This window comes from Pollicipes pollicipes, unplaced genomic scaffold (assembly GCF_011947565.3).
Source record: "Pollicipes pollicipes isolate AB1234 unplaced genomic scaffold, Ppol_2.1 Scaffold_7261;HRSCAF=8764_pilon_pilon_pilon, whole genome shotgun sequence".
In the NCBI taxonomy this organism is placed as follows: Eukaryota; Metazoa; Arthropoda; class Thecostraca; order Pollicipedomorpha; family Pollicipedidae; genus Pollicipes; species Pollicipes pollicipes.
The window spans coordinates 62,790,385-62,807,094 of NW_023597054.1; the positions used below are offsets into that span (position 1 = coordinate 62,790,385).

General features: G+C 55.0%; 1 protein-coding gene across 1 annotated transcript in view; it reads right to left on the bottom strand.

Annotated features, from left to right (window-relative positions):
* Positions 1–9,147, bottom strand: part of LOC119111716 (peripheral-type benzodiazepine receptor-associated protein 1) — a 76,558-nt gene extending 67,411 nt beyond the window's left edge. The window contains exon 1 of the mRNA XM_037235522.1: positions 8,999–9,147. The gene's annotated coding sequence lies outside the window, so the exon portion shown is untranslated. The remainder of the gene's footprint in view (positions 1–8,998) is intronic.
* Positions 9,148–16,710: the final 7,563 nt, after the last annotated feature.

The following is a 16,710-nucleotide window of genomic DNA, read 5'->3' on the forward strand; positions in this document are numbered from 1 at the left end:
CTTCAAACGTGGGGCATTCCCTTCACAGGTAATAGAGGTTTAGGAGAATTAAGGTAATTTAAGGAAACTCTTTATAAAGGGGATCTTCCACGCCTGAATATGTTGAACCAAGCATCAAATATGATGAAATATGCTCCCTCACAACTACTGGTATGCCTGGAAGGGGGAAAAGCTGCTCTAGACAACACAACTTCTCTGTTCAGTAAACATATTCCTCAACACGTAATCCTTTGATTGCGTGATCGCAACTTGCACAACATTGATCGACAGCCAGTTAGCGGTCGCTATACCTGCAAATCGTGCTCCTGAACCCCAGATATGAACGACTCGAAAATTATATTTTTATTGGCCTTGATCACTGCATAACCAATAAAATGGCAAGATTTGAATGACGTGATTATAGCGTCATGGATGCTTGGGTGACCTTGAAATAGCCTCCCTGAAATAGTCTGCACATCTTCCCGGGTGTGTAGCCCAGAGACTAGACGGGTTTGCGTTTCAAGAACGGCAAGACCGTAAACTGCGCGGAGTCATTTTCAAGATGGCTAGTTCAGTTCAAAATCCCATGCAAACGTTGCACACTCTTTTTAACAACATATTCGTTTCGTTCCAAAAAGGCATCTTCTGCAGAGTCATGGTTTGACGAACGTGAAATGATTACTGATGACCAACATTTTTTATGTTACGTTTTGACATTGAATGGTTCACTGAATGCCACAGCGGTCTTCAGTGTGTAAGAAACACACTTGTCATTGCTGATTTAAACGTGAGTTAACTTTTTCCTTTTATCTGGGCCACCTTAAATAAACGGTAGCTCATATAGACCAAGTCTGCTTATGTCACCTTCCTATGACTTCCCTGCAAACATGACTCATCATTAAGCCGAGACCTTGCGGCACAGTCATCGGACGGCACAGGGATCGAACGGAATCGAACGGAATGGCAGACCTCACTCAGTGCTCGGTGTATCCTTTCTCTTGGAAATGAAGGGCTACTTCAGGATGTTTACGCACACATGACTGGGAATCAGAAGATGCACACAACACTCCCGATTACATAGGCCAGATTCTTGGTAGCCATGGGTGTACGGAATTGTAATGCAGTATGACTGGGGCGAACGTGACTTTTTTAACACGCGCCCGGATGGCCGGCTAGATACTCTTCGCTCGGGTGGGGGGCAATTTGCCCCCCCCAATATCTCAAGAACTAAGAAAGCTAGAGACGCAAAATTTACAGGGTGTCTTAACCTGTACGTGAACTCACTTGAGTCAAATTTTGAGCTTCTTAGATCATGGCCTTCAGGTCAAATAAGGTCAAACGAGGTCAAAATCCAGGTTGGTCTCCTAAGTGTCCCCAGAACCTAAGGCAACTATTTCTAAGCAATGGTCACAGGTCCATTTGAGGTTAGTGACCTTTTTACCTTTTGAAGGTCATGGTGACCAAAATTATACAAGACTGCTCTGAGTCTTGCATTTCAATAAGCGACAAAAATTACGCTAGCCGGTATGTTCCTAAAACAAAATGCCGACCCGGGTCATCTCAGGTCAATGGCCTGTTCTGACCTTTAAGAAGTCAATGGAAGATGTATAATGCGGTTCCTGCGGTCAATGAATTTGAAATGAGCACCAGAATTTATCCCATACAGCAAGCCCTGGAGTAATAAATCAGGTTGGTTTTGACCTGGGTCTGACCTTCACACCTGACCCTAGGTCAACTTAATTTCCTGATTCAATATTTTTGGCTTCTAAGAAAGCACCTCAGAGATGCATGGCTTCGTCAATAACTCCGTTGTCGTATCAGATCTGACGATTCCCTAGAAATTGCCTTCGCTGAAACCATGGCCTGACTTTTACCTCCTATAGGTCAGCGACCTTACAAGACACGTTCAACTTGTTTATGTCAACCGATTTGATATTCGATGGTCTACAGCTGTGCAAAATTTGAAGCGGCTTCGCCACGCCGTTCGGAAACCATTCTGGAAAAAACCTTTGGGGGGTCAGTTTGACCCCACCCGGGAGTATGTTAAATGATGCAGTCCAAGCCTTTTCACAGGATGTATTTCTGGCAGGCGCGCCCACACTGAGCAGTGCTTGTCTGATGAGCCCCGGGTCAATACAAATCTGGGTCAACGGCAGAAGTTGGCGGCGAAAGCTCAACGTGCCGCAATACTCGGCAGAGTCCATCCTGACCCCTGACGCTACCTGACCGTTAGCGCGGCCGCTGCGACCGGCCGCAGGCTGCCCCAGTTGGAGACAAAGAGCAAACGCCTAAAGCCGCTCGAATTCACTTCGCCACAGGCCTGTGATTGGACGGCTGGCGCTCCAACCAGCTGAGCTATGGGGACGCACTGAAGTACATTACGGTACGGAACGATTTAGAGTACAGTTCGGCGCTGCATCTTCCACCTGATTGCACAACACGATCGGTGACAGGAAATGGAATCATGATGTCGATCCAATTTTGCAAGGAATCCTGACTATGGGCCCAGCTTCAAAATGTCGAGTTTCCTCAACACAACCAATCCTCTTTTGATAACGGCGTTTAACCGCCACCTCCTGGTACGCAGAAAGTCAATCATTTTGAACATGATAACTCAAAAAGCCTTTCCCCGAAACACCAAGATTCGATACATTTCTTGCTTATATCAACTTTCAACAACTGCCAAAGCGTTCGAAACATTATATCTGAGGACGACTACTCCAGAGACCCATTCAGTCACCAGTTTCTACCTACTCTGTCCTTCTAGTTGTCGACATATTCTTGGAGAACTTCGTGCAAGTTCAACTCCATTTTTATAGATAGGCATATGTTGGCAGTGTAATCAAAAGTTTCTATAGGTTCCTATCCGTACGTGTTACGCCACACCGTTGTACATAAAAGCGGTTTTTACGCCTCGGGCACCTTCGATGAATGTTGAACAAAACCTATCTATGTTCATCACGTGGGCTCAAATTACTGAGATGTTTTTTTTCCGTGGATTACACCCCACCTTAAGTGTATGACAAAATGCAGCTTCAAGTCGCTTCGAAATAGACAACAGTAAAATCTTTTGAGATCTACAAAATCACATTTTAAAACTTCCTTTAAATTTTAACATGAGGGAAGTCAAAGAAAGTGGCCAAAAAGCCTGAGAAAGGCCTGTTTTTGGCGATGGCTTCGATCAACCTCACCGGCTATCCCCAACCGATTTTAAAACGCGACGCCCCTGGTCGTTACTGTTCACGCCTTGACAAGACGTCGACAGTGCCCACAACCTAAGAACCCATGCGGCGAGTCCCGCAGGGTGGAGGCGGACCGGTTGTCAATTGTCCACATCTCCGCATGGACACGTCCACCGATAGGGTTGGTTGTATGCAGCGAGTGAAGAGGTGCGGCAGTCTGTGACGGCACTGCGGCTGGTGCGGTCGTGACGCGTCCGCCAGCGTTGTCGGCTTGGGACGCTGGCGGCTCCGTCATCACGGGGCGCGCTCGCAGCTCGGCCGGAGGAGAGGGCCGGGACGGCTGGCCGGGCGGCCCACATCCGCGCCCGGCCGGCTCCAATCCTGCGCTGAGAACGCCAGCGGCCGCACGCTCACGGCAGGCTCCAGTCGTCGCCGCCGCACGCTGCTGCTTCGGGATGTGATGAGACTGATATGCGGCCGGCGAAGAAAGCCGCTGTCACACGGCCGCGCTGGTCGGCGCCGTGACGGCGTGACAGTCGAGCCTGACGGAAGCCGCGGCAGTTGATGCAGCGGCGTCACGAACGCCGGGCTCGTGTACGAGCCCGGCGTCATGTCAGCCGTCTCTGCGGCTGCGCCACCTGACGGCTTCAGCTCAGCAGCAATCGCTAACGGAGGCACGACCACAGAGCAGTCGCCAGCTGTCCCCACAAACGGAGACGGCGCGCCTGTCGCTTCCGTGTCCCCACGGCCTCCCGAGCAGGCACCGGGCGTTGGACACCACAGCCGGCGAACCAGAACGGCGCCGTCAATCCGTGCGCGTGCCTCGACTTGATCGCCAGCAATTTAAAGGCTGCCAGCGTCTGGCTTCTATCACAGCTGTTTCATTGTCCGCAATGGTCTGTAAACAATTTTGGGTTTAAATTTTAGGTTTTTGGTCGCATTTTGTTTAAAGCTTTGGAGTTAGCACGACCGTCCTTACCCCCCCCCCCCCCCCGCCTTCCCCTCCCTTCCACTGTCGTCTGCACAATCTATGCAGTGTCATGCTCCTCACGTTCAGGACCTCTGTAACCGTGCACTAAATAACGTCCCCTGTCTGCTGCCTGTCTCGGTAGGCACGAGGACATAGCGTTCCCTGCCCCTCTGCGCCTGTTCAGATACCTACAGAACATATTGTGTGGTCCTACCTAGTTGCATGCTATATTCTCCGTGTTTCGGTGTTGGTCTTCTATCACGACCGAGATATTCAGGTTGTTCCACAAGATACCTCAGATTCCAGACGGCTGGCGGATTCGGCGTAATACAGTCTTCTGATCATGAAATTCATGAAGCTGTAAATCCGTCCGCAACACCTTGTCTTTCGACTGGATCATTCTGTGCTGCTGCTCATTGCGGTTTTCGATGGTTCCGTGCCGTTGAGATTGACTAAGATACCATTTCCACCAGTCTGGTATTGCATTGCGCGATATTCTTTTAAACCAACGATGAGACCTTACCTTAACCTTACGATGAGAGAAAATCTTACGATGAGAGTCCACCATTAAACAATGAGGGGTTCTGTGCCAATAAGGAGCCCGATACCGAAGGGAAAGGGGGGCCGGGGGGGGGAGGAGGCTTAATCCCGTTTCAGCCAACGGCCCGTTAGGGAAAACTTGAGTTTATGTGTCCATTGTTGTACCCCGTGCAACGATAAGGAATCTTTCAGCGTGAATCTGAACTGTGAACCCCTGCGTCAATCTGGGGCCAACTGCCATCGCCCGCGTCAGCGAGGGGACCAGTGTATGACGAGTCCCTCTGAAGGCACCTGGGCCGACCGCGGCACACCCACCCCCGTGACTCTAGAATGACAGCCGGTAGACGCCCCGCGCGGGGACGAAATGGTCCTTCTCCCCTGGCCGAGGATGATACCGTGCTCCTTAGTGTTCTATCCACGTCCTCGTCGTCGTCATTGGGGCTTTACGGCATACTCAGCTGCTGAGGTTATCTGGTGGTTCCTGACGTCACCATGGCGGAAAGGACGGCCACCGCAGGGAATCGAACCCAGCGGCTCTGGTTAGCCAGACGCGCGGCTCACCCATTCCGCTGTCGGCGCCACTGTTCTATCCAAGGGACTCTTGCCAGGATAATGGAAGGCGTCTTAGTTGTACCCTTCTTAATACAGGCGATAGCAATAATGTTAAAAATGAGGTCAAACCATTTTTTCCCGTGGACGTCATCTTTTTGCTGCTCCGAATAGTAAAACAAATTAGCTGCAGCTGCTACAACACGAAAAATATATTTCAACTTTTACCTTCAAGGTCCACCACCAGATTCCAGCACAAGTTTACGGGGCTGTAAATGTTTATCCGTGACTTTTGACAATTTAAAAACAGCACGGCAAAACATGCGTCAGGACTACTTTCTAAGTATATGTAAATGTCCCAAGGCGTTCAAAGGAACTTCTTTCAGATACGTCATCATTTTCATTAGTCCATTGATCATCCACTAACATTTACCACGAGGCCAACGCCACGGAGCCTGCGGAGACTGCAACGTAAGGCATCGGGTTTTTGTGTCTTAGGCTTGCGAGTGCGCCCTCCCACCATCAAGGAGTCCTTTCGAGACTCTGGCTGGGGCACTCTCAAGACTGGCTGCACCCCTGGCCTGGTCTCTTGTGCGCTTGCCGTTCCATTCAACTGTGACGGGTCCGGCACTGCTGTCACGACGGCCCCCATAGCACGCCATAATCTGACACGCCCGTGGACTGCCCGGCACAAACAGCGTATGCATGTCCGCACCACGCTCGTTCGCTGTCGATGCACCCTGGATGTACCACAAACTCAAACAAAACAGCACAGCGCAGCTATCTGTGCTCGTTACGTCAGATGAATTCTAAAAGAACGTTGTCAACACATCGTACTGTTCCTGACAAAAAGCAACCGCCAGTTTTCGTGACTTGTCCGATAAGTGCGCCGTTCCCTACGACGATTTTCACTGGCCACAGCCGTAGTTTCAATCTCCGGTGTCTCCTTTCGCGGCCGGCAGCTGGTCCCGACGCCTGCTGCCCGCTGCCCGCTGCTCAGCGTCCGCCTACCGCCGTCCAGCGAAGGCTGGCTGGCCGCCGTCCACCGTCCAGTCTCTGTCCAGCCGCCCAACGCAGTCGCCGCCACTTCACATTATTAATCGGCGGTAATGGATCGGGCTGGTGGCGCGGCCAGTGCGCCTTCCCGGCTCCGAGGCGCCCACGTCATTAAACAGCGCCCGAGCCGCGCACGACATGCCGCCAAATGGCCCATCTGGTCCGGCGACAGGCCGCAGACAACAGCGGTGCGGCGGCGATCCGGCCGCTGGACCAGGGCTGGACGGCGACAGAGCTGGACGGCGGCGGGGGCCGGAAGGCGGCGGGGGCTGGACGGCGACGGGGGTGGACGGCGCCAGCGACGGACGGCGGCGAGGGCTGGACGGCGGCGGGGCTAGACGGCGGCGATCCGACCGTCGGACCAGGGTTGGACGGCGGCAAGGGCTGGGCGGTGCCGGCGACGGACGGCCACCGGCTGGCCCGCGGCGAAGGCGAGGGCGTGGCGGCGCCCTGGCGGCGGTCCGCGGAACTACAACCGCAGCTCATACAACTCGAGCTGCTTGCTCCAATGAATGGCCCAACTAGCTGATGAATGGGCTCTCGAGGTTTAATGAACGCCTCACAAAAACTCCCTGGGCCATTAGTCTGACGTCCTGTGCGGATTATTGCGATGATTCCTGAAACGCAATCACTGCGTTGATAAGAGGCATGACGTTTGCGTGATCCAATTGGGTCCCGGGTCCGCGGGGTGCCTGCCGGCGGGCGAGGCGGACTCTGTCTTACCCTCCATTATCACGTCGCACGCATCTCCATGGGGCGTGGCTCTCACCAGACTCCACACGCGCCACACCGGGCGGAGCTGTCGTCCCACGCGAACACGCCGCCACGCGGACTCTTGTCTACCAGATTCTCGGAGGCGAATCTGAGCTGAGGGTGCGATCTCCGATCGTGTTCTCATCCTGTGGATCATCCTCCCTTCCTCCAAAACCTAGGTCGCGACGAAGCGCCAATCCCTTTTGCTGCCTTGGCTCCTCACTGCTGTATCGCCCTCCCCTACTCAAACACAGCACGGTGACCGGGCTCAGCGTGTGACAGCGCGGGCGACTGAGGCCGTACGGCCCCGCGCGGCCTGTGCGTCCGGCGCCGCGCCGCCGGCTGCCATTAGCGGCCGGGGGCGGCTTCTGTGGGAGCGGGCCGGCCATCACCGGTGGCGCGGTTCCGGTGACTTCCGCCGAGGCTAACAGGTGGCCGCCGCGCGCTGCGAGCGCCGCGCCGCGCCGCGCCGGGAAGGTCGCGCCGGCGCCGCGGTTCGACGCACTCGTCCGGCGGCGGGCGTGCTGGTCAAACTGCGCCACCACTGCCGCCGAGCAGGGGATCCATCAGGAGACGATGCGCTGCGTCTGACTGGCGACAGGCGGCCGGCGGCTGGTGGCGCAGGCAGCCTGCCAGCCAGAGCGGTGCCCACAGAGAGCCGACTGCAAAAGCCGGGCTCGACGCTCGCTGGCGACGGTAGTGACTCACCAGAGAGCGCTGCCAGAAATGAAGATGAAGAGCGGCTAGAGAAGCCATACAATCGCCGGATGCACCAGGAGCCAGGTAATGGCGGTTACTTAGAGCACCCTTAATGGCAGCTGATTACCCTCGAACAATACGGAAAACCTTTCCGTCGTCCAGCAATCCTCTACCGCCTTCAATACAGCAATGCCGCACAATATCTAGTGTTTGTTTGGAGTCTCCACCGTCCAGCCAAAAACACCGCCCAAAAAATACGTATCGAAACGATACAGGCGCTGAACAACTAAAAGCAGTGAGAGATGTCATCGAGCATCGCAGCAGCGGATAAACGAAACCGACAGCCACACCAAAATGATACACAGACTCACTCCACGGTTTTAGCGGCCACACTGGGTAAACGTTTAAGCAAGGAAAGTGCATGATATCTGAAAAGCTGTAAGCAATAGCTGACACCACAATAGACGCAGCTTAAAGCATGCATAAAATAATCATCCTAGTAACGGCTTCCAAACGACTTTGGAGCAAATGAAAGCCGAGGCTCCCCACATAAGGTGTGTCATTGCCCCGTCCGGTATCCTGGAGACGCCTGACCGCGCCGAGGGCGAGGCCACGGCTCGCTGTAATCGCCCCTCCAGAGCACGCGGCGGCTGTAAATGTTTAGCCCACGTACCGACACCATTTAATTGTCATGACCAGCAGTTCAGAAGCGATGGTCGAGGCGGTCAGACGGCGGCCCTCGTCCGAGTCACGGACTGTGCTTCGGGTGAGGCCGAGCACACCGCCATGTCCCCGCGGAGATTCGAGCGAGGATGAGGCCACTTTCCCGATCCCTCCACCGATATCACGAGCGGAACTGATGCTTCGATCACGGAAGCAGCTAGGACAGGTTGATGGTCAGTTCACCAGAGCGGATGAGTCAAACCAGGCGGGACAAAAGCACGCTCGGCCTAAGCTTTCAAAGGGGCTTCCGGCACGTTCAGCAACTGATTGTGGTGAACGCCGTTCTGACAGGAACTGCTGTGGAGTTGAACTAAATGCATAGTGTCAGTGGACGGCAGCAGACAAGGTTGTGTCTGAAGGTCACCGCCATTACATTGAGTTTGTCGGGTCCCTTGTACCACAGCAAGAGCGTCTCACAGCACGGGAAATAGATAATGCATCAACGAAACGACGACCTCCGACGCAGCACACCGCGCCGTCGTCAGGTCACGTGATTGGCGCCCCTCCGCACCTGCCGGCCCATCCGGGGCCACATTCCACGGCTTACCCGCTTCCGGTGGCTCACACCCTGTCCGCCGATCCTCTCGCTCCGCGCCCGTCACGGGGCTCACCGCCGCCACCACCGTGACACCTGACACTCACACCGGTGACACGGACTCGGCGCGCGCTCAGCCGGGCGACACCGGCGCACGACGGCTGGCCATGGTCGGCACTGGCGCAGGCCGGCCGCAGAGCAGGCGGTGCCGCCAGGTGCCGCCAGGTGTCGCCGCCGTACCTGCCGGCGGCCGGCGCTCAGCGCAGACGTAGGTGGCGCGCCTCAGTCGAGCATGACACGGCCAGGGAGGAACGGCCTCATCCGACACCGGCCGGCCGTGCTGAGCGCACCGCCAGCACCGCCGGCCCCAGCGAGGCTCGGACACCGCCGACCCCGGCGAGGTTCGGACACCGCCGGCCCCGGCGAGACTCGGACACCGCCGGCCCCGGCGAGGCTCGGACACCGCCGGCCCCGGCGAGGCTCGGACACCGCCGACCCCGGCGAGGCTCGACACGAGCTCAGCCGGTGCGGCTGAGCGGTTCTAGGGGCGGCACCGCTCGCCAGCCATCGGCACAGCTCCGACGCCCAACTCTGAAGGCGTACCTTGAACGCCGAAGGCGTCGTAGCTCGCCAGCCGCGGATATCTGCAGCTGTCAGTGAAGCCCAGCCTGCAGTTGCCAAGAAAGCTTCAGTTGCAAGCGGCCGTTACGGTGTAGCAGCTGGCGCGCCTCATGTCTCCACCAGTGCTGTCCGATTCTCCTCCCCATTACAATTCAAGCACACCATGTGCCTCCGAATCCACGGCCTCAGCCTCAGTGTGGCTTGTGAACCGTGACTCCACGGTTCACAGCTCCCCCCCCCCATCCTTCGTCGTCTCGCATCGCGGTGGACAGTGCCGGCGGTCTTGGCCCCAGCGTCAGAGAACTTGGCTACAGTACAGACGCGGCTGCCTGGGACTGGGTTAACGTGCAGCCGTGGCCGCCCGGGGCTCGGCTACAGTACACACGCGGCCGGCCGGGGCTGACCGCCCGGGGCTTGGCTACAGTAGAGACGCGACCGCTCGGGGCCCGGCTACAGTATAGGCGCAGCCGCTCGGGGCTCGGCTATAGTAAAGACGCGGCCGGCCGGGGCTGGTCGCCCGCGGCTTGGCTACACTACAGACGCGGCCGTTCGGGGGCTGGCTACATTATAGACGCGGCCGCCCGGGACTCGGCTACAGTACAGGCGCGACCGCCCGGAACGCCCTGCTGGGAACAGTCGGGGCAGAGGTCACGGTCACGCGAGAGGGAAACTTCCGTTTGCAGCGAAAAGACGTACTACTAGGAGGTGCACCGTGGGAAAAAACGACGTCGTAGCCAGTGGGCAACCGGCCCTTTATTGCTGCCGATTGGACATGGGAGTAATGGGGCCTTGGCGACGGTTCTGGGGTCAGCCCGGGCAAGGATCTTCTCCGCTCCCTCCGTTGGCTGAAACAGGTTGATCAGTAAGATGTTATGGAGGCCTATTTGCGACTGCTGACCGACCAGTGAGACATTCACACAGGACGAGCGTCGACATTCACTTAAAGGGAATGTTCCACCCTTTTGCAATGTTCTGTTATTGTTCATCAGGCGCGTACGATTTGATCAGCAAAACCAGTTTTCTTAAAATTATTTTGAATAGCTCAGAACTTTCATTTAAAGTAGCCGACCCTCCAGGAGAAATCTCATTTGACTCGCTGCTCACAACTACGAAAGTAGCACATTTCATTTACCTTGCTTTTTCTAGCATGTGTTCTGTGATGTTTGCAATACACCTGTGCGTCAAAATCTTTGCGTGATACATACAACAAAAGCTTGAAACACTCTTCAGATCTGCGAACAAGTTATCTCCGCTCGTATCGTATCGTTTTGTAAGTATCGGATGAAAGAACAAGTTAAACAACGAAAAAGATCTGCGAACATAAAGTTATTATCCCGCGAATTCAACAAAGCGTTGCACTGTGGCTTTAGTTTCTCCCCATTGGTGTTTACCGAAGTGGCTCTTCTCGAAGCGCTCTTTTGCTTTGGCAATGGGAGTATCATGCTCATTGTGACGCATTGATTCAAACTTGAACCAATATGCCCCTCGGTAACAGGCCTTGGCCCGCCGAGCCAATCACAAATGTTCCTTCATTCGCATCAGTAGAGTTGCGCACGGTGGTTGTCATGACGACAGTGGTCGCGACTGAAGGGAAGGAGCGTTATATTGGTACAAGGCGGTGGCAGCGTAATTTGCACTAAAAATTATTAAAATTGATATCCTTATTATGTCTTCACGATGCTGCAATGGCACTACCCAGTGCTATTATTGGATATAACTAGTCCTGAAGTTTCACGAGAGTATGTTTTCGAAATATACCCTTTAAGACGGGACTCGTCTGAGAGCAGCGCTCTCTACCGCCTGAGACAGCAGGCAGCGAGGAGCCCGGGAAGCGCCGAGTAAACTGGACAAGCCAGGGGCCGGGAAGTGAAGAGTACGCCGCAGCCTTCAGTCTGGAAGTTGCGCCAAGATCCCCAAAAAGATCTACGGCTCGTAACCCTAAAATCTGGGCACAAGATCTTCAGAAATCCGGGATATTTTCTAAAGTCAAAGAATCTCCTGGGGTCCCAGATTTTTTGAAATTTTGTCGAAATAGATTTGGGATCTGAAATATTGAGAACAAAGTGGTCGCATGACCTGAGATCCAGTGTCTGTTTACGAGTTTACAAAGGGATCTTGGGTATTGTATGGTTAAAGTCGTTTTCTGGAAGATCTTTTCAAATCTTAGAGTTTCGTTTAAATTTGGCCAAAGAATCTTTCAGGATCGATTTGTACACCTGTGCAAACTATCTTAGATAGGTGTGAAAGCCAGATTAATGATTGGCAAGGCTCTGCTTTAATTTTCTGATTTGAACTCATATTTATATCACTGCTATAGCCAGTGTGAATGTCATGGCTTTTTCCTCGTTATTCACATCCTGTCATCTCATTGGCAATCATAATACATCTTAGAGATACATGCGCAAGGTCGAATTCAATTATTGTATGATGTTGCCAGTACGATGACATCTGTACGTTGTTAAAGGCCCAGTAATTTTGATTAAAGGGCATGTGTCTTACTTGAAGGTTTTGAAGCAAGTATCAGTTATGATGAAACAACCCCACTTACAACTATGCTATACTTTTTAAGCAGCAAAAACAACTAGAGACAGAATTATTCTCTGTTTAGTAAATATGGTCCTCAACCCGTCATGGTTTGATAACGTCATCGTACCATGCACTTTTTCGATTAAGAGATAGTTGGCGGCCGTTATGTCAGGAAATCGCGCTCACGAACGCCAGATATGACCGCATCGACGGTTGTATTCTTATGGGCCTTGATCGCCAAATGGCTTATGGAATGGCAGGATTTGACTGACGTTCTTATGATGTCATGAATGCCAAGGTGACTTTGAAATAATCTCACCGAAATACTGCCCCACCTCGCGGGCGTGTAGGTCAGAAACTAAAGGGGCCAGGTCTTAAGAAGGGCAGGGTTGTTGTCACCACCGAAAAGTGTTCAAGATAGCTATTTCAATTCAAACCCCCATATAAATGTGGAAAACTACCTTAAACTAGATCGATTTGCTTTTACCTCTTCATCTTTCGTTTGCGTCGCTAATTCTTCAAATATCGATGGGCCTAACCGTTAGTTATCAACATTAGAAGCACGTTAAATATAAGTAGCACACAGTACTGCGGTATTCTGCAAACAGACAAAACCTGCCTTCTAGAACTATGTAGGACTAGACGGGACTGGACGATATCGCATAGAACTGCAGAGACCTGGTGGCATTGGACAGACGAGACCTGGGACCGGGCGGGACTGAGCGGAGCCCGTCGGGGCTAGATTGGACCTGACGCGATGAGATGGGATCAGACGGTGAGGACGTGACCAATAGCAGCGCTACTGTACAGGACTGAACCGGACACGACCGACCAGGACCAAACAGACCCGGTCTGATCTTGTCCGGTCTGGTATGGTTCCATATAGTCCCAACTGGCCTCGTCTGGTTCCATCTGGCCTTTCCACTATCGTCAGATCCCGCCCTGTCCCGTCCGGTTTGGTCTGGCTCCATTTGGTTCCGTCCAGTCCAGTCCACTCCTGTCTCGTACCGTCCAGTCTCGTTCAGTCCCATCCGATTCTATCGAAGCCGAGGGATCTTCGGGGATCTGGTTTTTAATTTTTTCCAAAGGATCTTGCATGACCCGGGATTTTTTTGTTTAAGATGTTGTCGAAAAAACTTCCGCATATTCGATCTATTTGGGGGAATCCTGGCACATGTCTGCGGTCTAGACCTGGTGAGGCTCTGGGCCTGATCTCGACCCCCGTTGTGAAGCTTTTTTATCACAAACATGCCCTAGGTCGTTCAAGTTTAGAATAAGGAAAGCGATATGTCGTTAGCATTGCAATGGTGCACTAAATAACGCTTCAGCCATCCAGCAGCATATAGCCATGCGCATAAATTGCAAGGCGCACAGCAATTTTTTATGGAGCCACGTTTTCTGCTGATGAGAACCGCATGAAATCGCGAACAGTGCCTGCTAAGGTGAGTTTGTAAAACTGTGATGCCAGGGCCGGGTAAGGCCCACCGTTTGAGTTCAAGACGTTCGTACTGATGGGTTAAGGGTAACTCACCCAACAACCTTGCTCATAATTCTAAGAAAAAGCAGCTGTTCCATGGCGGCTACCTTCTTATTCCCTGTCTCTCAAACTTTCTGCTTTTCTTTGGCTTTCTGACAACCTTAATGTTTTGGTTAGTTCTTAATTCACCCTTCATTTTCCTTTCCGCGTTCACGTAATCAGTCATCCCTCCATTCTTCTGTGCTCCAATACGCACTGCCGGCTTGCTTGTCTAAGCCCGGTGCTCCAGCGCGTCTTCCTCCGTTGGCTGCCCTCCCGCGGTCGGCCATCTTCACCTGCGGGCGCGCGTGGGAGTGTGCGCGCTCCACACCCGGCAGCTCGCACAGTTTCCGCGGACAGAGCGTGGCCACCGGCGCGGCCCAGCCCGGCCGCAACGGCCACGGGCGTCAAGCCGCGCACGGCTGCACATGGAGAGCACGCCCCAGGCGGCATGTTCGCCGAAACACCACCGAAAGAGAACTTATCCGGAAACCTTCATATGGGCGGCCTATGACTATCTACGATGTTGCTATTACGGTGATGCATGAACATTACTATCAAACCGATCCTCAGACACCGAACTCCCCGGCCGGACAGCAGCGTTGTGATGAGCGCCGGCAGCCGCCGCCGACGGGACATCAAATCCGGGCGCCGTCGCGCTCGAGCGTCGCGGTTCTCCGGTGCCGGTGTTTGAAGCAGCAGCTCGCCAGCGGATCGGTGGTGAGCCGCAAGCCCGAACCTCCGGTGAGCGGTCGGGTCGAGAGGAGCAGCGTCAGTGTTGTCACGGACCGGCACGGTACGGCACGGCACGTGAGCGCGGCCGGCCCTGTTTCCCAGCTGCGGGCGGACCGTTACGATCATGTCGGCCGGGCGGAGACGGAGCGGACGCGGTGAGAACGCGGCTCGGCACTGGACCGAGCCCGCCGGAATAGAGCCCGTGTCTCCCCGGGCTGGGAGGGCGGCCCGCCACTGGACCGGGCCCGCCGGACCAGAGCCTGTCTGTGCCCGGGCTGGTAGGGCGGCCCGGCACTGGACCGAGCAGGCCGGATCAGAGCCCATCTGTGCCCGGCTGGGAGGGCAGCCCGGCACTGGACCAAGCCCGCCGGGACAGAGTCCGTGTCTCCCGGGCTGGGAGGGCGGACCGGCACTGGACCGAGCCCGCCGGGACAGGGTCCGTGTCTGCCCGGACTGGGAGGGTGGCTCGGCGGCCTGGTGCACCGGTGCCGCCTGAGCCGTCCCGCCGAGGGCCTCCGGCGGCCGGTGTTGTATGGTCCGCTCAACCAATGGCTCCGGAGCCGCCGGTCACCGGCCGGCCGCCCAGCGGTCTATCGCAGTAACAGACACGACCGTAGCTGATGCGATAGATGACCGCTTGAGAACGGAGCCCATGCACACCAAAACAGTTTATCGATGTAATTGTATGCGGTATCACGCAGTTGCCCTTAGTTAAAATGTCATGCAATCATATAAATATTCCGTGGTTAGTGGGACATTAGGCGGCTGTCCCTGATACCGGCTGTATACCAGACGTAAGTCCAAACGAGAATACCACTTCGTCTCAGTTCCGGTGCCTCGTCCCTTTGCTGGTCCATCAGACAGACCATACTGATCCGTTCGCATGAGTGTTCGTCACGGAGGATCAGCTGTCGCGGAGTAAGCTTGGAGTCTGTAAGTTTTCGAGGCGGCTCGCTGAGTGCTCCGGGACATAAGAAGCATCACAATGGGCAATAAATCCAGACAGTGTCAGCCGTACCACGGCCTTTTGCCGGGCCGGACAGGAAATACTCGGATCTGGGGCAGCTGCAGGCCAGGGAAATGGTCCGACCGAGAACGGTGTCACCGAGAGCGAACCCGGAGCCGCCTGTAAACCGAGCCGCGCCGCTATAGCGGTGACTGCCGGTAATTATCTGACCTGAAGTACACAGCATCACGCGTACGTATTTATCGATGCCAGATTTGGAGCAGCCCGTATTACATGACATCGGATATGTGACATTGCGACGATGAGAGGAATCTTGTCGCATGCCATCTCTCGAGACCTTCGGAGGCCGCCTGAACAGCCGTGTCGACGCGTCAATGCGGTCTACTCCCGCCGCGCCCGGCAAACAGCTGCAGACGCCTCGGAGGGGCCGGCCGGGGCGCTCGGCGCTCGCTGCAGCTCTGCGGAGCGGCCGGCCGGCGATTTTCTCATTGCATATGTCTCTGTCATCTGTGCGTGTGTGCCCTCCATGATCATCGTGATCACGGCCGTCTGTATGCATGACGTGGAAGCCGGAAAATCCGTACAGTGGGTGTCCCGAACGAACATTGCTATCTGAGATGCCCTGTGGTACGGGAACGGTTCGGTTCACCTTCAGTCAGTGCGGAGGCTCTGCACTTGACTATCGTGCAGACTGCTGCACACAGTTGAGAACCCCTGACACATCCGTTGAGTTGCTACTGTCTCACAGTAAGAAACAACCGTGACACATAACTCAGCCTTGATACCGCTGCGCCCTAGGCCGATAAAGTACACACCTCAGCTCGGCTGATGCTTCTTCACAACCGGCGGTCATCGTGATACAGAAACTCAGTCTTGATACCGCTCCCGAACGGCTGGTAGCCCAGCCACCCCAGCTCGGTCAACACCTCTCCCCGATCGACTGGTAACCCGACCTCCCCAGCTCGGTCAACACCTCTCCCAGATAGGCTGGTAACCCGGCCACCCCAACTCGGTCAACACCTCTCCCCGATCGACTGGTAACCCGACCACCCCAGCTCGGTCAACACCTCTCCCCGATCGGCTAGTAACCCGGCCACCCCAGCTCGGTCAGCACCGCTCCGCGATCGGGCGCAGCAGTGAGGCGAGCCCGTCACGGCCGGTGACCGCGGTGCCGCGCGGAGCGATCCTACATGACCGACGAGCAGGCGGCTGGGCACGTTCGCACAGGTGACGACGGGCGGCCGCAGCGGTGGGGCGCCAGCCACGCGCGCCCACCGTATACAGTCGGATCGGCTCGGGATGAGCGGCAGGGCTCCATAGTGCTAAGATCTTAGACTATAAGTTTTGAAGCAAGAAACA